This window comes from Sander lucioperca, chromosome 17, assembly GCF_008315115.2.
Source record: "Sander lucioperca isolate FBNREF2018 chromosome 17, SLUC_FBN_1.2, whole genome shotgun sequence".
Lineage (NCBI taxonomy): Eukaryota > Metazoa > Chordata > Actinopteri > Perciformes > Percidae > Sander > Sander lucioperca.
In genome coordinates, this window is record NC_050189.1 from 23,155,958 (window position 1) to 23,179,143 (window position 23,186).

At 39.9% G+C, this 23,186-nt stretch overlaps 1 protein-coding gene across 28 annotated transcripts in view; it reads right to left on the reverse strand.

The window, feature by feature from the left end:
* LOC116039897 (adhesion G protein-coupled receptor L3) overlaps positions 1-23,186 on the reverse strand; it is a 219,730-nt gene that overhangs the window by 165,823 nt on the left and 30,721 nt on the right. For 26 of the 28 annotated variants that reach the window (XM_035993765.1, XM_035993764.1, XM_035993763.1 and 23 more), the window contains exon 2: positions 23,084-23,166. The exons of 1 other annotated variant lie outside the window; for it this stretch is intronic. The gene's annotated coding sequence lies outside the window, so the exon portion shown is untranslated. Of the gene's footprint in view, positions 1-6,936; positions 7,055-23,083; positions 23,167-23,186 lie in introns of all 28 variants that reach the window. One more of the 28 variants, XM_035993760.1, reaches the window with a different exon arrangement.

Genomic DNA, 23,186 nt, shown 5'->3' on the forward strand with positions numbered 1-23,186 from the left:
CAGGTGTGTGCGTAAATATATATATATATATATATATATATATATATATATATATATATATATATATATATATATATATATGTATCCATCAATGTCCACTAAAAGTTCAATTCATACATATAAATGAAAAACTATAAATAAGTGGTGTACATTAATAAAGAAATGTAATGAGAAAAAGCAGGGAGGGAAATCAGAAACACAGAAAACTAATGTGGCAATTTAGATCATGCGTCATTCTTTGCTCACCAGGGAGTTTACTCATTTTATTGCAGATAAATTGTTGTGCAAACAAAAGTTTTCTAACATGAGCCATTATAAATTACCTGGCATACCAGACTCAGTAAGGCTGTAGCAGGAAGACCCCTCATTATGTTGAGAAAAGGGAGTTTTCATTGCTTATGAGTTCAACCTTTTATAAGTAACACATTAAATGTAATAGTTATTCTTTACAAAGTAACATAATCTGGCTTTAAGTTACAGAAACAAATTGATTCCCTCATTCCCTGAATTCCCTCATTGATGTATCATTCTAGATTAGTCTCATTGAGATAATTCTACCCTTACATGACATAACATGTCATGAAATATATTTCCAAAAACTATCTTAATATAATGAGTTACTCCCTGTAAGTAAGATGGTGACAGTATAATTTGTGAACACAGTGGGGGAAAAGATTCACTGCTACGCAGCGAACACTCAAAGGACCCTTTTATTGTTGACATTTCAGTCAACACATCTATTGTTTGAACCTGCTCTGCCTTTTATTGTGTGAAATGCTCTGGTCTTAGCAATGTTCCTGAATGTGCAAATATCAATATGAGAGTGGGAAAAAATAATCGATGACGCAATATATTGTGGTGTTTTGTTGCAAGACATTATTGATTCAACGGCACTAATACTGAAATACATTCTTTTAAAGATTTCTTTGTCCAGCTTTTTACCTACACCGAAAGCACTTCAACATAAAGTGAATACATACAATATATATATATATATATATATATATATATATATATATATATAATTCTGACTTTTTTAGAAATAATTTTCTTGCATATATTGCCTTGCAAAACATTGTTGTTCCTTTAGCTGTTCCATCGTTATTTCAAATATGCTTTATAATGAGTGAATGAGTCTTATTCTGTGAGTTAACCTTTGCTCCTAACCCTTTACAGTTAATAATATACCAGTACATTACATTACTACATTCACCAACTTATCGTCTATGCAGCTTTGACTTGAATGAGAGTAAATCAGCCTGACTAGACTAAACTGACTTACAAAAGCCTTTAAATGTAGCACATCAATGTAAAAGACTCAATAACATTAAAAGGATGGGAAATGTAGGAGAAAAACAGCGCAAACACTCCAACCACTTGTTCTTTATGGTCAAATATCATCCATTTCCTTGTTCAGACAGACAGACATTCTTATTCACCTGGTGTTTAAAAGGTAAGGAATTGTCCAAACATAGTTGACACAAGGGTCAAGGGTCATCGCGGTGAATTGCTTTGTAGGCTCCTTTTGTGTTGTCTAGCAGATTTTTAGAAAATGCTTGCTGAAATGTGAGAGAGCTTGTCTTGTTAAGACCTCAGTGACCTAGCTTTGGAGTGATCGATTAGCGAGCAAGAATAAACCTGTGAATGCCTGTTGGCTTGCTCAAGGGCTGACTTTAAAAAACACACAATGTTCAAAAGTTCACAAGCAGAGGGAGAATGTGGATACTACTACAAGGTATTCAGAGAAATATAGGTAAAATGGTCTATTGTTGTTGATATTTACACACCTCACAGTCAACCCATGCAGACAGCTGAGAAAAGAAACAACTTAAGAGTACACTGGTAACAGCTGCCAGCCCAGCCAAGAGCCTATGAACCATTTCCGAATCATTATGGTTCAGGTCGCCCCGAGACGGCACCCTAGTTGCCAACACATCTTCCTCCTGTCTTCTGAGTCCAACTTATCACAGAATGCTCAAAGATAATCATCTATAATTGGGCATTTTGTTTTTCCAAGCCACAGGGAAGAAGTGCCTGCCGAGTAACGTATGGAAGAAGTGTGGAGAGCTTGCGGCCTGTGGAGTCCCTCAGCCCTCACTCAGACTAGTATAGAATGGAGTTTGATGAAAGTCTGATTGGTCTGGGCAAACATCCTCATGGGGCATGTTTTCGGACGAAGAGAGCAGTTCTTTCCTCTCTTGTGGAAGCAAATACTCTCAGGTCTGACAAATCACAGCTGGTGTTGAGGTGCCTGGTCTTACCACGAGTTCTAAAACTTGATGAGATAGCCGGGGCCCCCGGGGTTACAGTATATCAACTTTAATCTAAAGGTCTACTGAATTTTAAGCAAGCTTTTTATTCTTCTTCTTGATATACTTTTTTCGTACAGCCCACTACGTACATTACTGTATATTCACTGTAAGTGAACACAGAAGAAAAAGTGAGACATGAGGTTTGCAGCAGCATTGCATAAACTCCAACTAATGTTGTCCTTGTGTAATAGACTCAGCAGCATGGACGCTCATGCTGAGCTATTTACAAAAAAAAGCCATTTAGGATGTACTGGTTTAATTTCACTAGATGCTGACTAATTCTAATTAAATCGTTAACGACTTACTTTGAAGTACAAATCTGCAAACACAAGGGATTTAATGAAGTGAATTGGGGACCACAAAGAGAGAATCACATTGATGCCATGTTGATGCCATCGATGGTTGTTCTATCCGCTTTGTGTGTGAGCGTGAAGGGGGAGGCAAATTAGTTAGATGTGTAACGTGTCAAATCAGAGCATGTATGGAGAGTACCTGCAGTACACTGTGGGAGGAGAGGACACTCTCTGACCTGTGTGTGCCTTTGTGTTTTGATGCACGCGGACACACTTTGGGTAGTGGTGTGAAAACACACACCAAATCCACTGACCTTGCCCTGTGTCTCTTGGCTGAGCAGTTGAATGTGTCTGGGTTGGACTCAGCAGGCAACCTTTCTAAATCTGAAAGCGGAGGTCTTCCAGGGTGATGCAGCCACATAATGGTGGGGGATAGTTAGCGAAAGTCAAAGTACAAGAACAGACTGTAAACCATAGATTTTACAGTGCTGCGATTGGGGCTTACACACATGTACACATACATTGGACTGCTACAGACTGGTGCATTGGGCAGTCTGTTAGAGAAAGAGCCTTTGATCCAATAATTAAAAATGGACAATACAAATTCAAATAAAAGGTTTGGATATTTGGACCTGAACGGCCCAACAATTGATTGGACTGGAAAGCATAATAATAGGGTTTGCACCCAGATCCTCTGTAGAGAATGTAATATTGTGTTTGTTGGCAGCTGGGATACACTGTGGAAAACAGAGCAAGTGCATACACTTACTCTATGACAAATACAGAGTTGCTCTATCAAAATATCTTACATCCCCAACCTCCTGCACTTTCTTCTTCTTTCTCCATTGCTCTAAAACACACTTTAATTGACAAAGCGTAGAATCATCACAACTTGTGACCCAGGTTCAAGTCCTAAATGCACTCTGGTGAAATGTTATTTGTCCATTTATGCTACGGCCACACACACCATTCTGCCCTCTCCACAGAGCGGATAAAAGCGAGGAAGTCAGTAAATGCTTTTGACTCTTCAGAGTACAGCACCCCGAATATGTGGAAATTTCGCAGACCCACTTGGACCACAGTCTTTTTAATGAAATTGCCTCCCGTTTATACCGACGGGATAACTAAAGATGCTCAGTTGATGGTATTGGCCTTTTCCCAATCAATATTGAGTGTATCAATGCTGGGAGGTCTCTGGGAACAACCTGTATTTAATATGGCCAAAAGATGACCCATAAGGTTTTAAAGAGAAGTCATCCAGCTAGTTTCTTTATGCCAAAGTCATGGATTTTTTGGAACCCAATTAACAATCTTTATAGTGTCTATGCAGACAGATTAGATTAATGGATACACTTCTCTATTGTGATCTAGTAGTTTGGCTCTGGGGATGACAGTGTTTGGTCCAGACTGAAATATCTCAACAATAGTATGATGGGTTACAATGACATTTGCCACAGACAATTCATGAGGGTGAATCTCATCAGGTCAAAATCTTAAGCTTGACAACATTTTGGTTTGTGACCAAATACCTGCAAAATGAATGGCATTCCTATCAGCCTCAGCTGTACTTTGTGCTTGGTGCTAACTAGCAAACATTAACATGCTAGCAAATTGAACTAAAGTGAGATGGTGAACGTGGTTAATATAACACTCACTAAACATCAGCATGCTAGCATCCCTATTATGATATGTGCATGTTAGCACGTTTATGTTAGCATTAAGCTTCAAGCACCTTTATGACTCACAGCTGCTACTGTGGATGTAGACTTTTAGTCTTGTTTAACCTACCCTGCATTTAAAAAAATAATCTGGGACAAAAAATTTGATGCCATAATGCATTCCCATTTCTTGTAAATTTAGAAAGTCTTAGGGTTAAGTACTGAGTCGTGGCGTGTTAAATCATTTTGACACTGATGCCAATCTCACAGTGGCTCTTTTTACAGTGCTGATGATACTCTTTAATCCAAAACCTTACACCCTCTCAGACAGAACTACAGACTCCATTTCTGGGGAGTCCTGTCAGCCACCTTGATCCTATACTTACAGTGGGGTGCCCAAAGCTCCACTGAAGGAGACTTTCCACCCCTCCATCCTTTCTCTTTTCATTCTCCTCATTTCATTTTTGTATCAATCCAATGCTGGAATGTTATTCAACCTGCACAACAGGCCACCAGGAGTGTGTGGGGGACCACCTTTAAAGCAAACTCTGAAACTATCCTACCCACACTAACACTTTGCAATCCACCCCACCCTGATTCCCCAATGAAGCTGGCCAAGGCAAAGGATTTTTTTTTTTACTTCTATATCATGAGTGCAGGGGAGTCTATTTCAATGCCAGACTCTTTCTTTTGACTTGGACACGGAGCAAAGCGGGGTCTCTGGGACTCTACATGAGTCTGGCATGCAATTCCTGGACCAGTTGGTTTCAGCACAGGGGGGAGTCTGAAGTGGGGGGAAGGGAGGTTTGTGCTTTGACAGACGTCCAATACACACAGCTGATGCCTCAGGCTGGCAAGTCTAATAACATCATCTGTGCGAGACAGTACTGGTGGATCTCATATTTATTACCCAATATGTCCATCGGGAGGGGTGGAAATATTGCAACAGCGGCCAACACCACAATGCTCATGTCATTTCAGAATGGATATAGTTAGGCAACTCTTGGCATACAAATTGAGAAATGAGAAAAATGCCTCACAACTAGCATAATTATGGTCGTCTCTGATTAACAGATGACTTAGCACTCCCAGTACAGGGGCTGCCTTCCCTCTAAAAACCTGTTACCATCTTGAGTTTGAGAGGCTTCATCAAATTTGATGGATACTCCCAAACTGAGATTGAAAAATTAGTAATGTGATGCAGCCAATGGGGAGAGTTAAATTTGTGTGAATCATAGACCTGACTCACATCAATTTAAAAATTAAAATGGTATAGTCTTGTCTAGGTATATACTGTATATATCAGTGGGCCTATTTTACTTCAGAGATTCTGTGCAGGTATCTATAATTCACCGCAAAGATTCCCATTAAGGGTCATACATGCAAAAACTTTAAATGCAAAAATGTTGTCCCATATTTTAAAAATACATCTGTGCTTTGTTAGTCAGTAAAATAATAAAAAGAATGTCGGTCTTATTGTTAAAAAAGATCTCATAAGAACAAAATCAACAATAATGTGATCCTACTAACAAGTATTGTCTATGTAGCAAAAGCCTGATATCTTATTCATCTGTGCCATAGAGCTCCATTGTTGATCAAAAAACTATTAACATTGCACTAGGTGAAATGTTCCTTCATTATGATGAACATGGCATCATAGTTTTTTTGAGTCTGACCCACATTCACCATTCTGCTGCCGTCAATTCTCACTACAGCACCAGATGTGTATTAATCTGCAGCTGAAAATAGAAAATATATGGTATTGGGTCTGAGAGAAATCGAATTGCTGACCATGTGCTTGTAATCATTAAAGTAAAAATGTTCTCTGATTTCCTGTCTCCATGCCTGGTTTCCCTTAATAACCTGGATTCCTACGTGTATGTAAACATGTGAGATGAGTTTCCCCGCTGGTTCTGCTCTGGCACCTCCAACCACAACATACACTAATGCCATCTACTCGCGAGCCTGCATTTTTAACAGCCCTATCATTGAGAATCATGCCTTTCATCCTTTTTGACACATCACAGTGACTGAGTCTCTGAGGTGATTGATGATGGCAACATGTACTGCTGTGCTCCCGTTTTCTGTTGTCTAAAATGTGTAAAGAAAAAGCCCACGGGCGTGAATTCCAATCGTTTCTGCTTCAGTTGCTGCAGCCTTATCTGCATATAAGCGGCATCTGCTTTGACCTCACATAATGCCCAGAGCTAAATCAGACATCAGCCAAAAACCATTCCCTGTATATGTCTATTCCCACAGTAAACAAGCACTGTGCTTTAGCCGTAATGCGAACATTATAAGGATTGCAATTCTATGACTTTACTTTAACTAAAAACTGAACAATAAAGCAGATGTGATATCAAAGGACAATGTCAAGCACTATGTACAGCCAGATTCAAACCAGTAACATTTCATTGGCCTTTCCCACTGATATGTCTTTTCTTACTTTGATACAGTATTTTTCAGCACTGCCATTAAATACCACATAGCTTTAATTTAGTTTTGGTGAGGACAACAGCACACAAGATATTTCCACAACTTTCCCAGCAGACATTCTGTCAAATGCAGGGACCTGTCAACACGATGGAAAGGCCACATGTTTAGTGAAGTGACATGGAGAAATGTCCTCTGTTCAGTCTGACTCTGCAAATCATTTTTCAGATTGAAGCATACCTCAGCGATCCAAGCCTGTATCCATGCACTAACGCTCGCCGCAAATGGCCCCAATAACTCAGTACATTTGAGTGATTTCCTCCATACAAGCTGATGCTGACAGTTTCTTTGACGATCCCTAAAAAAAATTCAAATGACTTGATGGAGACGAAGCAGTGTGTGTGAGCTTGGGAATACGGCGAGCTAAAGACTGTTAATGCACAAAAATGTGCACTGTAAGCATCCATTCAGATTTAGTGGACTAAAGTGATTACAATTTTATGACCGTTTTTATTAAAATTTGCTTAAATGTTATGCTGCTGGTTCAGGTATTTTGACACAGATGCTGTATGTGATGTGTCTTGTTTTTAGTATTATGTAAATAGTACTTATTATGTCAGTGATATACACCGTATATATATATATATATATATATACACACCGTATATATATATATATATATATATATATATATATATATACACACACACCGTATATATATATATATGCATAAACCTGAATCAATGCACACAGTCAACATGCTCTAAGTCCTCCTTAACAACACATCTCATCCTAACAGCAATTCTATGTCCAATCATAGCTTTAGCAGCCGTGACCGATTTTTTTTTAGCTGTGTACATGGGGCTGTAGTAAGTAATATTTTGAATATAAATGTTTTTTCTAGCTCTTTCAAAACCAAAACCACAAAAGCATAAGGAACAGATTAAATGGCGTGTTTATCTAATGTCGGCTGCGATCATTAACATGCTCGGCTAACTAGCATTCTACCTACAGTAGTAACCAAGTTACTGCCAAGGAGCACGTTATTATTAGCTACATTAGCGTGTGGGGTTACAGGCAAGGAACAGTCAAATGTTACATTTTCCTTATCATACTAATAATACTAGGATCAACTAGCTATATTATTATTATATATCATTCTGTTTCTTTATTAGCCACTTCTACATGGATCATCAACTGACTACTCCAGAAGTATGTCAGCACAGTGCAGCTGTAATCAAATCACACAAGACATACATGCCAAAGTCATAGTATGTCTTCGTTCACATGGAGCACATGCACATCACACCACATCAAATCAACAGCAGGGCCTGCACATTAAACAGCAGAGCAACAGTCATTAGTCCGAGGTCTGAAAGTTGGCTCATGTTTCATGCTAAATTGAGTGTGAGAAGCATGAATGCACATCTGTGTTCATATGGAGCTTGTGCATGACAGGAAACAAGTGTTAAGCGCATACCTCGACTCAGTGCAAATGTATTGACGGATAAAGTCTGAGCATTGAGTCAGACTTGCAGATATTTCCCAATAAATAAACACAGAAATACCCTGCAGGTCAGGAAAAACAAAAAACAAAAAAAACACTGGCTTTTGAATTTTAATATATAATATGTGTCATATTTGAACGATTGAAAATGAAATTATTTAGCGCCTGCAGTCTTTCACAGCACTCCGTTATTATACTTCTGCAAAGCAATTTATCCGTTATTGCTTTCTAATAGGGCAACATATCCTGGGTCACATCTTCAAACAGCGGGGGGAAAAAATGAAAATGTAGTATTAGGAGAGACAAGGCGTCGTAGTTTGTGGGTGTTAAATTGCCTAAATATGCATATACTGTTCTGTTTACCATGTGAAGCTTAACCTTCTGCTAAATAAATTATAAATACAACGGACCTCATGCAAGTGTGAAAAATGAAGCACTTAGCAGTTAGACGACTGTAGTTTGAGGGTTCAGAGTGCCATATGGCTTCATATCCACTTTCAGCAGTGTTGTCTGTAAAGTGATGGACAAAAGGATAAACTCAAGCTGTCTCTGGTAGCTGACAAAGGAAATACTCATCAGAAACATATCCCCAAGCTATTGCTTTCAGTATCTTAAAGTGTCGTCCTCCTAAATATTGCAGCAAAAGTTAAAACATTGGCTCATCCCTGCTTTTACACTGTGTAAGAATATAGCGCTGATATTATTGTTTATCCTGAAGTGAAACTCACTAAGAAATACAGTTCAGTATTCAGCGTCCTCCATCACTGTCTCCTTTATGCTGTGATAAATGGTCAAACTCAAATCTTACATCACAATAGATGGCATAGAGTAAGTGGGATATCAGAAAAGTCTGTCCGTGAACAAATATTATTCTTTGTCAATATGTATGTATTCAAATTCACACAGCTCTGGCGGGCATGTTATGAAGTGAGACACAAATTTCTCTTGAATCCTTGAAATCTTGGCAATAGTCCTGGTTTTGGAGCTTCTTGTCACGGACAAGTAATATATCCCAAGAGTCCCCTAACCAAGTGAGGCATATCGATCTGTTTTCCTTCAGAAAAAAAAAAGCGATTGGGAAAAAACACTACTAGCGGGCCATTTTCTAAATATTTCTGTATCGTTGTCCTCAACTCCTGTGTGCAGAGTCAAGCGGTTATAAGCACAGTCACTGAATTCTTCTTTTATTTATTCTCCCCAAAATTGCTGTTCTTCCAAAGCTTTTTTTTGTCATCTCCACATCAGTTACCATGCAAATAACACACTCTGCTGGGTTATTGATTGGTTCCACAGATGCAAACAGCAGGTTTAAATGGAAATGCTACGTCTGAATGGAGAGAAAAGTAATGTGAACTGATGAGCTCGGTCCGCATGGAAATATAGCCCGTTTAAAGTGTCTTTAAATTATTACTGAAATGTGCAGCAACAATACAGTATATCATGATTTTTTTGTTGCACAAATAAAAATTATGGGCAGATAGTTGCAATAAGGGTTCCGCCAGCAAGATTGATTAAATGTCAAATACGATGAGAAATAATGATCCTGTCACGATGTGGTTTATCCAAATACAGCTAATGGAACTATTGTTTTTTTTTTAAACATAGATTCAAAAAGCTAGCTCAAAAATGTCAATATACGGAAAATATAACAATCACATTTTTGGAGATTGGAATTCCATGTAGCAGATGAAGGAACAGAACAGAGAAACACTATTTTATGTTCCCTTTTATAATCATCACCAGAGACTGAAAGAACAAGCAGAGGAGCCAAAAAGCTTATTATATAATCTTGTTATTTACCTCCAGAATTCTGGATAATGGTCTCCAGTCCACTAAACATAGCCTACAGTATTTAGAAATTTAAGGACAAATGCCAATTTTCCGTCTTTATAGGACATTAAACAAAAGAGCCAGAAAAAAATACATCCCTTCAATGGTCTGGCAAGACGGATGGATTACAATGTCCAAGCCATTGACTACTGAAATCCAAACCAGTTGACAATGCAGTTAGATAATATTTACAACCAGGATTAGAGACAAAAAGGATGAAAAGTGGGATTTATGGACAAGAGGAGAAGAGGCTCACAATAAATGGAGTTTATTTACATCGTCATCTTCTTTATTAAAGTAAATATAGAGCACTTTCTCTTGGGATGTGGAATAACAAAGTCCCTTTTCTTTTTCTCAGAGGACCTCCTCTTGTGAGCACTATGCTGGAAATAACTCCTCAGGTGAGAGCCCTCAGGGACACATCCAGAGGAAGTGAGCTGCATGTTATCATACCCAGCCCATCTCCAAATACTTTATCTGAAAAGTTGACTTCTTTAGGAAGCAGAGCCTTTATGCCTTATAAAGTATCACTTATTAAATGTTTCATATACTATTAATGGGAGAGCAGAGCAGGCTCAGGAGAACAAGTAAAATAAGTAAAATAAATGAGCTGGACATAACCCTAATATACTCTCTGAAGTCTGCATTGGTTCAAAGTTTAGGTAAAGATATAAATAAAATTTTCTCTGTTCCTTGCGGCCGTTTTATGTCCAGGCTGAAGAACATCTATTTAGATAAAAGCACAAGAAAAGGCCGGGGCCATTTTTCAAAAATTGATGACGGCCTTGCATAAATTATGCAAACTTTTGTCCTTGTGCCAAACAGTGCATCTACTGAATAATAATTACTAGAGGGACTTGGGGATATGAGTATGCAGAATATGAAACACATGCCAACGTCCCCTGTCATCTGTGGCCAAATCAAGGAAAGGACACAGGGCTGCAGAACATAATGAAAGACAAAAATATGTCAACGTTGGACATAACTTTGGATTCCTTTTCCTTTCTTTTTCCTTTCTGTATGTGTCTCAAATGTAAACTGTTCTGCAGTTGAACAGCCTCTTTTCAACATCTTAAACCACAACTGCTCTAGCTGTCATATTGTTAACATCATCTGCAGGATTTGCACCAGTGAAATCCCTAGCCTGGCATGTAAATTAACAATCCATTACATTATTGTCATGTTTAGTGGCTTGGATCGCTGTTGGACATTTACAAGGATTCCATGTAATTTTATTTTTGCTGGAGATACTGCGGCTTGATAACTCAATGAATAAGGCTGTTAAATGTTCACACTGGGGACAACAGAGTTCAGATGGATTTTATAAGTCGCAATGAATAGTAATCTTGGAAATTGTATTTTTCAAAAGCCATGAACTGATTGCTGAACATTTGGCTTTAATGAAATAAACTGGACACTGAAACATGTCATGTTTTATGTACATAAAAGCCAATACCAATTTCTATATTAAGGCCTTTATAATGAATTCATTATATTACTAATACTGATAATATGAGACGCTTTGATGGCTAAAATGTTCTTCAATCAGACAGTATGAGGAAATACTAAAGCCAAATCAAACCCCTGGCATGGACAAAGCAGCAGAAGGATAGTTGTTGGTGTTTGATATGCAAATGCAATTACCTTATTTTATTTTTATATTTTTTAGCAACATTGCAGAGATTTAACCCTGTGTTTTGTTTCAGTAAGTCACTCAAACTAAATATCTCAGAATGACGTATTGTACATGAATAAAAACACTTTCTTGTGCTTTGATATTTCAGTACCACCAACCATATTGTTGTATTTGGGAATGGGCAGGTATTGGGTGTATGGCTTTTTTTGGGGGGTCAAATATCCTCCACAAAGAAAAAGAAAAATATTCTTAAAGGAATAGTTCAACATTTGGGAAATGTATTATTTGCTTTGTTGCAGAGAAGATTGATAGCACTGTCATTTCTGAGAGTGGTATCAATCTTCTCATCTAACTCCCAGCAAGAAAGCCAATAAGCGTAATTCCCAAAATGTCAACCTATTGCTTTAAAATGACAAATCTCAGTGGACTAATTGATTTAACAAATACAGAATTCCCTGTGGGTTCTCAGTTAATACCTGTGATGACTGCACTTTTGGTCAGAAAACATTCCCTCGTTGAATACCAAAGGAATTTACTGGATGAAATAGTATGCATGTTTTGTGGAGAGCATTTCGTTAGCTTCCTTGTTTAATTTCACTGGCAATCTGTTTCATTGTGAAAGTGAGGGGGAGAAATTGTTGACTTATGGAAATTTATTCCGTGCCTACGACATTTGTCAGAATGTTATATCAATAGCAATACTGTCAGCAAAAATGAACACTTAAACATCACTGATGGATCCTACAAATAATAAAGTACACAAGAAAGTGCCACACATAGGGGGATTCAATTATATAAAAAAAGACCTGTGCATTTGTCATTTCTCTGTAATTCAAGACAGGAATTCTTATCTTAATTCTCCAAAAAAGAAGATGTGATCATAAAGTAAAGAGAGGCCGACATGCTTAAATATACACACACCACACACACTGAAGAGCGAACTCACTCATGCACACATCTGCTCGTCAGTGAGCCTGTTGGAAACTGTCACATGCCTGGCAGGTTCTGTAACTTGGGCAGATGGTACAGCACAATTAGGCCCACCGAATCTCTCAATCAATCTCATGTATGCCATATGAAGAACTTCTAAGCTGCTGTTTCTCCTAAACCAAAGTCTGCTTGTCCACTTTGTATTCCAGTCCCTAGTTTGCAAATTGTCTTTATTCTCACACACTGCAAACCATTTCTGTTGCCTTGCTCTTCCTGAAAAGTGCTTCTTCTTTGTTTTTGCAGTTCATATTTTCTTTGCTTGCCTCATTTTCTGCAAGCTACAACACTGAAATTCATTTTTCGCACACACTGTTCTTTTTATACTGTCTTCCCTTGATCCCTTTCACTTTGCACAACACTTCCTACAACCCCCCCCTCCCACCCAGTTATTCTCCACCCTTTTCTGTTTTCTCTCTTGGCTTGTTTAACCACTGGCCTGAATGCGACAATACATTAGACAATAGGCAAGCGCAAGTGTTTCATTCACACCCAATTACTGTGAAAGGGATTTTTCTGGCCAGAAATTCACCGTGGAGCACAATGAGTGTCACAGAGGAAAAAGATATCCCTGGCATTTCGCGTTCTGTCCCATGTTCCGCATACAAAAGAGAGAGAAAAGCGATCCGGTGTATTTGACACCGGCTGGGGCCATTAACCAGAGCTGGTTAAATAAGGATAGTTCTAACTGAGACGCTAACAGAGACGGGAAACATCTGCTGCTCGCGCTGGGCCCTTGTTGGCCCCGAGGATTCTGCCTTTGATCAACGGCCCTCACAACCACCTTCCTGCAAGAGCTCAGATGAAACAGCCTCTCAAACACACACAGAGTGCTAGAAGCACAGTCACAATGGGAGAAATGCAAGTCCAAACATGAAAAACAAACAAGGGCTGAGATTTGTACCAACAAATATGCAGACTGATGATGCATGTATTTGGAAATTGGAATATAATAATAACCTTTTCTTTAAAATCTACAGTATCACTGACCACTCTTTCTGGGTAGAGCAAAATAAAAAACTGTTACTTTCCCTCTCCTGCAAAATATGACACTCTCATTTCCAGCGGAAACAAGCCAAACACCTCACTCAACCGTGGGCTAGACGCCACCTTTGGACTGCCAATCCCGCTGTTGTATTTCCCCCACCTGTGACGGGAAGATGATTCACTAGGTCTGCCAGACTGCATCTAGGGAATGTGTGTACTGTGGCGTACTCACTGCCAGCACAGACGGAGGGGGAAAAACACCACCTTCTGCACTGCACTGTGACCTGCAAATGCAGTTGATAAAATAATGTGGCCTGTGAGCAGATGTATCACACTCAACCTACTCAGGGTGTAACAATTCACCAATTCAAATCAAGGCATCAGGCCAAGTGATTATGATATGGCAGACGGGAGCAAAACTAAGCCTTATACACAGGGAGAATGTTAAAATCGGTGTCGGCCCACATGAACGCACCAGCTGCACCACAAAAGCAATATGAGAATTATAGGTTCAATTGGATTTTGTTTTTAAAGAAAGCATGTATATGTAATTTTTAGGGTCTGTATTTTTAGCCGCAGAAACCCACGCTCCACCTGTGCTGCATTCCTCTCTGAATACACAAACAGCACACTTTTGTTTTAACAATACAAATGGAACCAGACAACACAGATTTCAATAGGAATTCACAGTTAGGCTATGCTCAAGACTACCCAAACAACATAGACAACAGGGTGTATTGTTGCAAAATATAGTTTCTGTTCCTTTATTTGCATTATCCCCCAGTCATACTGTTCTTAAATCATATTTCTACCTTGACTTCATTTCGGTCACACATATTTCAAATAACAAGAAATAATAACAAAAATGCTTTTTCACGGTCTACAGTAAACCATATATTATATATATATATATATATATATATATATATATATATATATATATATACACTGTATATATTTGTGCATTTCTTTCAATAGGCTACTCGATTATCTATTTAATAAAATTAAGGAATGGTGCTAATAAATCAGGCGAACATACATTCTTATATTACAGCAATCAAATTAATGTGAATAGAGTAATATTGGTTTGCAACTGATTTCATTGGTACTGGGTAAGATTGTATTCATTCTAATCTGAGTTTAATACACATCAGTGTATCTCTAACTGTGTTATACCACAGATCACATGTTGAATAGAAATCCAATTTATCCAGCTAGAGAACACTACCTCATGCACTTAAATCGTTCAAAATGAATGAAAAAAAATGAGACAAAGAAATGGAGAAAAAAAATCTGCTGTGTAATTATAAAGGCCATAGGAGTTCAAAAGTCTTAATGGAATGACTTGTGCACAAGCCAAATGATTTCGCCCCCCCCCCCACTCTTGCTCCTCGCCATTTCCAGGTGTTCATTATTCTAACTTTGGAGAACATCCTGAGGGTCATGCCATGTTCTAATTCCTAATTAACTTCCCAGAACAGAGATCATGGTCGGCAGTGACCCTGACTGGCGAATAGGACCAGATGAAGTCCCAGGGTATTACTCTTACTCAGGTTTGTAACCGCTCATTCCCAACAAACCCTCCTCTAACACAGTTACTGTACAGTGTGTCATGGAATTGCAAGAACTGGGTCATGCTTTAAAAAAAAAAAAAAACGACCTAAAGCCTGCTTGAGGCATTTAAGAGGCAACTGGAAACACCTGTGGACTTTAGGGCTTATGGGTAACCACTGTTAAAGATCCTGGTAGGTTTCTGTTTTTTTTGTGTGCCACCTATCTGTCAACCAGGAATAAAGAAGGGGCAAATACAACAAATGAATAATTCCCGTCTTCATGGCTAATCTCAGCTAAAGCTGCGTACCAATCAGTGGCATGTTTTTGCCCCGTCTCTGAGATTAGTCATGTGTACACTTGCAGTGCACATACATATTGGGGCATTACCAGCATTCGTAGGGAATACAAAAGGAGCAGCGGTGACTAAATGTCTATGTTTGCTTAGGAGAGATCAGGTATGCCCTCTGCTACAACACGGGCCACCTGCAGTCTGGCAAATAGGTTTCGGGGGGGAATTAGAGGATTCTGATGAATGAACAAGACAGACATGAGTAACCCGGCCCAATATAGTGCTTATCTACAAGCTTATGTTGCACAAAGGAGGCAGATAAGCTAAGACATGCCAGCGAAATGAGGGAATGGAGGGAAAAAAAAGTGGAAATGAGGCTTGGGGGGGGGGGCGCGGAACATACCCAGGTCAAGATCTACAGGAGTGCGGTCAGTTGCGACAGAACCCGGATGCTTTGAATCACCGCAGAACAATTAACCATTGACCAGAGGGATTAGACAAGCTACATAGCATGGGATCCATGTCATTCATGGTTATTCCAGAGACCATGAAAACAAAGCACAAAGTCATTATCAAGGCCTTTACCTGCACTGGGCAGTGAATGCAACACTAATCAATGAGAAAGAAATGTATTATGGTTGGTCTTAGAGGACAGGTGATACTATGTTGGTGTGTGTTAGTCTGCGTGTGTGTGTGTGTGTGTGTGTGTGTGTGTGTGTGTGTGTGTGTGTGTGTGTGCGCATATGGATAAGATTATCCTGTCTATTAGTTATCTCTTTAAGGTAGGTGGTATGTATGGGAGCAGCAGCATCATGTTTCAGCTATTCATTTGTGACAGTGAAGGACGGACAGAAATATTCAATGACCTAAACGTGATTCACCTTCTGTCTTTGTTTCTGGAGTTTCTAATTTTCAACTTTATTAACTTTGGATTGGATATTTAAAAAATAGTACCCTTGCTATGTAGTATGCTTTGGAAACCACATATTGTTAGTTCATTCTTAGTGCATTATCTTGACACTATCACTAGGACTCACCAAAGTAAAAAGAAAACTCCCCATTGGGACTTTAAAATGTAAAATCAGAACTGAAACATTAGTGGACTACGTGAAAATCATTCTGCAACCATTTTGAAAATCGACTATTCGTTTAAGTCAGGTATCTAGCAAAAATGCCATATTTCCTGTTTAATCTTCTGAAGTACTTTTTGTAGGAAATCGAAGACGTTTTAAAGACTAACTGATCAATCAACAAATCAAAGAAATTGTAATCTGATTTGTAATCGTATAGCTCATTTAACGCATGACAAAATCTGCCCAGCAACAGTCCTACTTTTCTACAACCAATCTGTGTTGAAAATTTGTCTGCGACAAAATTAAATCTTTCATGTTGCGACAGAGAATGTAAAAACTGCGTGTTTGGTATTGTCAGGTAAATGAAAAGCTACACTGAGTCAAGCATAGTCCTGTTTGAGCACTTCACAATAAGTCACAAGTGACACAATTGAACTTCAGTTGTCAAGTGCCATAATTTCATCCCCAGTGTATATTACGCAATCATCCACAGCGCCAGGAAACAAATCCCATTGACTTGATTCCTATTTAATTATTCTACTTGAAAATCCGTTCTGCTCACTTTTCTCTAAACCCGAGAAAAAAAAAGAAATTGCTTTACCCATTAAAACAAAATCTCCTACCTATTTGAGGATAGCATTTCTCCCAGCTTGTCAGATTCCATTCACCAGACCCCACCTTCAGCTCTTATTCTATTTAAACCTGAGCAAATGTGGCACACAACACAATAGGGTTTCACTGAGGTAAAATAATTGCCTAAATACAGTGTGACAAGGGAGGTTCATTCATCCTGGAGGAAACATTGCCCGTTTGGAAAAAGTGTTGACAGAGTAGCAAATGACAGTAAAATGGAAAGAGAAAGAATGAAGAGAGGCACAGAAAGGGGCAGTGCACAGCTTCCATCACCAAACTAAACACTACATATTTCTTTGAAAGACGTGAAGTGTTAAGTTAGGCTACTCTGCACGCTGTCAATAGCAACGTTCATCATAGGGCCAGCCACAGTCTATATATTGATTAAACCATCCATCACTTAAACTCTACAAGACATTATTTCTAATTAAAAACTAAGCCATAAATTGTGGGCTTTATTGCCAAGCTGGGGCTGTAAATAAAATCCAAGGGAGGGCGGAAACAGATTGCAGCCCCTGTCCACGGTTTAGATCCACCGTAAAAAGGACAGACGGGTGTGATGGCACCTTTGGGATCCTGACACGCAGACCGCAGGGCTGACAGCAGGGAGGTGCTCTGCTTCATCCCAGATAAACAGATGCAAATCAATAATTTCTCTGGTTGTGTTTTTACAAGACGGGCGCTTCCCCTCAGAGGGGCTAAGGAGCAGGCCATGCATATGGAGAGCAAATATGCAAATTAAATTTTCATAAACCACTTGGGAATATGTAAAAGGAACAGCGGCCGATGTACTTGAAAATGATGTATAATCATAAGAGGTCATGAAAGCTGTGAAAGTGCTCCATCACACGACTGGGTTGGCTAGTAGGCTGGCAGTGACAACAAGAACCTATTATCTATCTGTGTCTCCATTTCCCTCTGCCTAACAACAATTTTGTTGCCAAATTTGCAGCCGCAGGGCATTATTTAATGATCCATGTTGATAAAGAGGCCATTAGTACACCTACACTATTGCCCAAGCTGTGACGTTGGAGAGGCAAACACAAAGCACGCTCGCAGTCATAGCAGAGGACACTTAACGTTTGACAACTTCTGATTACCTCAGCATCTACGCTGGTTGTCAGGTGGTGAACTCCCCTGACAGCCAGTTGCAGAGTGGCAGAGTGTTGGTTATTTTTTGACGGGCACAGAGGGATGTCTGATTTCACAGGTACTAGCCAAAGGGAGGAAATGGAGGGAATTTGTGGAATAAAGTGAAGAAAAGACACGCCATGGGCTTTCACAGCCTCCACTGCCAACAAAGAAAAGCATGTGCAATTACTATTCATCTGTCTCCGTTTCCTCTCCTGGGCCAATTTTTTTCCATACCTGCCAGAACTAGAGTCGCTCTGACCACACAAGCCTCTTCTGACGGCTGTGGAATCATATTTGGTTAACTGATAGCCAGACAGGCTCCTCGCCAAAGTGACGGAAGTGACTTTGGTCTCGGTGAGAGACAGAAAGAGAGAATCACTGTCCGGGGGGAAGCGAGAAGTAATGACTGAGCTAAAAAGGACAAGATGGAGTGATCCTCTATAAAAAGACCAGCAGTAATCTCTTCCTCTTCTCCCGCTCCTCTACCCTTAATGTCCTAAGAGATCTTGGCTCCTCCGTAAAGCCTGCTGCCTCCGCACATCAAACAGAGCTGATTAGAGTCGCACACCTTGCTGGAGCTGAAGCTCTGGACAGGGTGCAGCCGAAGTTCAAGAGAGACTCAGTTTTACAAAAACCAAAGAGGAAAAACTCTTCAAGGTGGTGGCCATCTCTTTGGACTGGATACATTTGAACAGCTTCCACTAAATCAGCATGTGGCTGTGAAGACTGACTTGAGTATCCACTTACCATATCGCAAACCCAATGCCTTGGAGCTCAAATAAAATTGGTGTCTTTCAAATTAGTACCATTGTTGCTTTGGATTCTTCTGTCATGTCAGATGATATCAGCGTAGCCCCAGAGGTGCAAGCAGCGCTTGAATCTAATAGTCATCAACAGATCGTCCTGTTCGTTTACATTAGCATAAATGGCCACGGTGAGGAGGGGAGGGCGACAGAAAGACAAAGTGGGAAGAGAAGGAGAGGAAAGGTTGACAGAAGATGATGGAGAGAGACCGCTGAACTGCTGTGTGAGTTCTCTATCAAGGGTGTTGTTTTATTAAGATACCCAACTGTCGGGGCAGGTATCAGGAGAGCAGAAGGTCACATGACAAGACACTTGTGATAACAACCCAGTAACCCCTCTCATACCGAAATTGCTCCATCCAAATTTACTGTTCTCTGTCACACTTAGAGGGGCAAACCATTGTGAAAGGGACTCACCTCTACCAATCAATACGCGTGAAGTGTTCACCTGCATAGCCCTCTGGGACTGAGGAGGTGGGTTGTGACAGGCAATAACAATCTGGGTTTGTGCACGTGTGTGTGTGTGTGTGTGTGTGTGTGTGTGTGTGTGTGTGTGCGTCAAGGATAGATTGATAGAACCCCCCTGTACATAGTCAATTTTACACTTATCACATCACATTTATTAGTGAGGTTTTAAGGGTGCTGGTAGATAGATTTTGTTAGCTTTGGACAGAGCCCTGCTAAGCTAAACTAACTGAACTTTGTCTCTAACTTAAACGCACTGGTATGAAAGTGGTAGATCTTCTCATTTAAAATATGGAACTATTTCTTTAACGTTGGTGTAGTGGAGTGATCTTTGGAAAAATACTTTTGTAACACCTTGTAGTTTTTCTCTCTCCCAATATATCCTTCACGCACACGCACGCACGCGGGGGCATAGCTGGGCGATATGGAGAAAATCAAATATCACGATATTTTTGACCAAATACATCAATGTCGATATTGAAGGGTTCACTATTGGTGCTTTCACAAATATTTACACAGTAAGAGTTTTGATAAATAATCACCAATATGTGGATACCATGGCAAATTATAAAAAAATAAGTAAGTCCGGTAAGTCCAGAAAATGACCTCACTTCACTGTAATGCAGCCTTTAAAACCAGGAAAAGACAACACATGTGTCATATCACGATATTAGGATATCCAAAATGTAAAACGATATCTAGCCTCATATGTCGATATAATATCGATATATTGCCCAGCCCTAGTTGATAGAGACAGCCATGGCTACTGGAGGAGCAGAAGAATTCAGAAGCCGTGACGCCGGCTACAGAACTCTGTTGTATCATCGGCAGTTGATAGTTGAGTTACTCGATAAGCTGCCGGTCGTTTTGGCGGACATTACAGTTAAGTTTAGGCGACAAAAAGTGAGCGTTATGCGGCGACGACAGTTAAGTTAAGGCACCAAAACGATTAGTAAAGTTTAGGAAAAAGATCGTGGTTAAAACACTCCCAAGGAACACGTATTTCCAGGGTGAAAGTCCTCTGTTTGCCGTTTCCATTCAGCTTTTCTAATGCGATACTTCAAAACGGCCATAAAAATAGGTGAATGGAAAAACACTAGTGAAGATGAGATGACTAAGAGACATTTTAATGCAGCAGCAGCAGGAGTATTCTCACATGAAGTCTCCGCCTGTTGGGACGAAATGACCATGAATGTGTCTGAGCAGATATATTTCCAGCAGTTGTCAAGACAACAAAAAATTGCACGGAGGGTCAACTAATTTGCCATTATCAGCTACGCACTACATCAATGTGTGCATTTTAAAGAAGTTGGTAATTTAGAGGGTTTCGATGCTCTGTCCAGTATCTTTGAGCCCGGCTGCTTTGCTGCTGACAGTAGTTGCCCAGGTAACAGGACACAACAACAACAAAGACGTGAAAAGTCAACCACCTCTGGCTGAGATTCAAATTCAAGAACACTGCTGACATCGGCCAAAAGGATTTCACTCCTTTTCCATTCAAATTACCTGTTTTGCATCATTTGGAGAAGTCCGGGCAGGATCACACTGTGAAAACAAACTGCAGGGCTTTAAGATAACAGAACCAAAACTTGGCGGGGGCTAATGTCATCACGGGCCATTATGGTCAAACTAACTAGAATGGCTGATACTATGGGCAACCATGTTGGGTATGCAAAGTTTGGTGGTTGAACATGTTCCTGAATATTCAAAAAAAAAAAATATCCTTCACATATTAATTCCAGAATTCTCTTACCGCCTAACCTTGTAATCTGCAGAATCATTACATCACATTGTGCTTGTAAATCCAGGATTTTTGCCTTCCTTAGCCCAAACCGATCCCCCTGAAGTAGATTAGACTTAATCCAAAGTGACCACAAATTAGGCAAAAGAAGGTGCATCAAATGAAGGTTGTAATTCCACGTCAGGGTGTATTAGGATATTTATCATCAAAGCGATACCCAGCTTTTAATTCATTTGACATCTTTCAGCACTAATACAGTATCTGATTTCTGAGAAGCACCAGTACACAGCCACACAGCGTGCCATCTGGAGGAAAACAGCAGGTTGCAGGACAAGTCACTGAGAAGTGTTTCTACACAGAACAGAGACCAAGTCTATTATCCCTGTACCAGATTTACACTTCATAACTAAAAAGCAAAAGCCAGCGCCACGCGTAACTATCGCCTGCTGCTCCCAATGTTATTCAAATGATAGCACAAATCTATTTTCACCTTGCAATTAATGTGACCATTACTCCTATGTCAGCAACATTTACTGTCATTTCTTTTGTGCCAGATATGTTAGCGAACTGTGAAATTAATTTTAAAAATGGGATTATCGTGGAATATGTGGGTAGTTGAGTTGAGCTCAAATGTAGTTCCCAATTATTCTCCTCTGAAATCTCCTATCCCATCATATGGAGAATATAAGCCTCTGAGGCCTTATCAAAAAGGTGATATGACACATTCTCCCACAGTGCACATTTTTATGCCTTGATCTTGTTGAATACAATGTCGTAAAATAACATCCACAGGGGCTCGAAAAGCAATGTAAACATTGTATGCACAAAAATATCTGCATTGCCGCAAGTTAGTTGTTATGAAAGGAGGAGTGGCTGTATTGAGTTAGATGAAAGGGAAACTGGTTAGATGGATGTAGCAGGGTATGTTTGTGTGTGTCGGGGTTTGTGTTTGTGTGTGTGTGTGTGTGTGTGTGTGTGTGAAGGGGGGCGGTGGCAGGCAAACCTATCATCCACAGAGCCCACCAGTAAACTCTGGACGGCAAACAATCTCCCTAGTTGAATTCAATCCAGACTCACCACAGGAGGCACCGAGGCTAGTGGCTCCATTCAGTATGGAGAGGGTTGGTGGAGGAAATTGTGTGTGTGTGTGTGTATCGACGGGACAAGAAGAGGAGGAGGGCTTCAGCTGGCATGACAAGTGAGCGAGGAATAGGAAAGAAGGTAAGTACAGAAACAGAGAGCAAACAGGTTTATAGAAGACAACAGAAAACAATGAGCAACAGACAGGGAGAGGAGGAAAAGCTCTGTGCATGAAGGTTTTGGTGGTTATGGGATGGATGGGGGGAATAGGGGAGGGGGGGCGTGCAAAGAGCAAGAGACTCAACGGGTAGAGAAATGAAAGCCAGCTGCGCTTTTGCATGATTACACTGAAAACATCATTTGCATCAGGGAATGAAATCCAAACATGCTCAGTATGGTTACCGACCAAAAACGCTCTCCTTGTCGCTGGCAGCAGAAATTAAAGGCTTACCAGTGCTGTCCCACAGATTTGCATATGAAGATGAGCACCTATCATGAATCATTTTCATAACATCCTATTGCACACCAAGAGAAAGCCCAATTGGCCCACATGAATGCTCTTTATTACTGTGCTGTGTTGGGGATCTGTTGTGTATTCATGACATGCAATGAGACATTTTCAGGTTGGTATTGATGCTGTCAGAAATGGTGATAAAACTGTACAATACCTTGGTGTGAGACGGATTGTGATTCTTGAGTGTTCTCACAAATCCTGTGAATCACATTCCAGATAGTAAAACCATGTTCTGTCCTGGAAGGAAACAGAGAGAG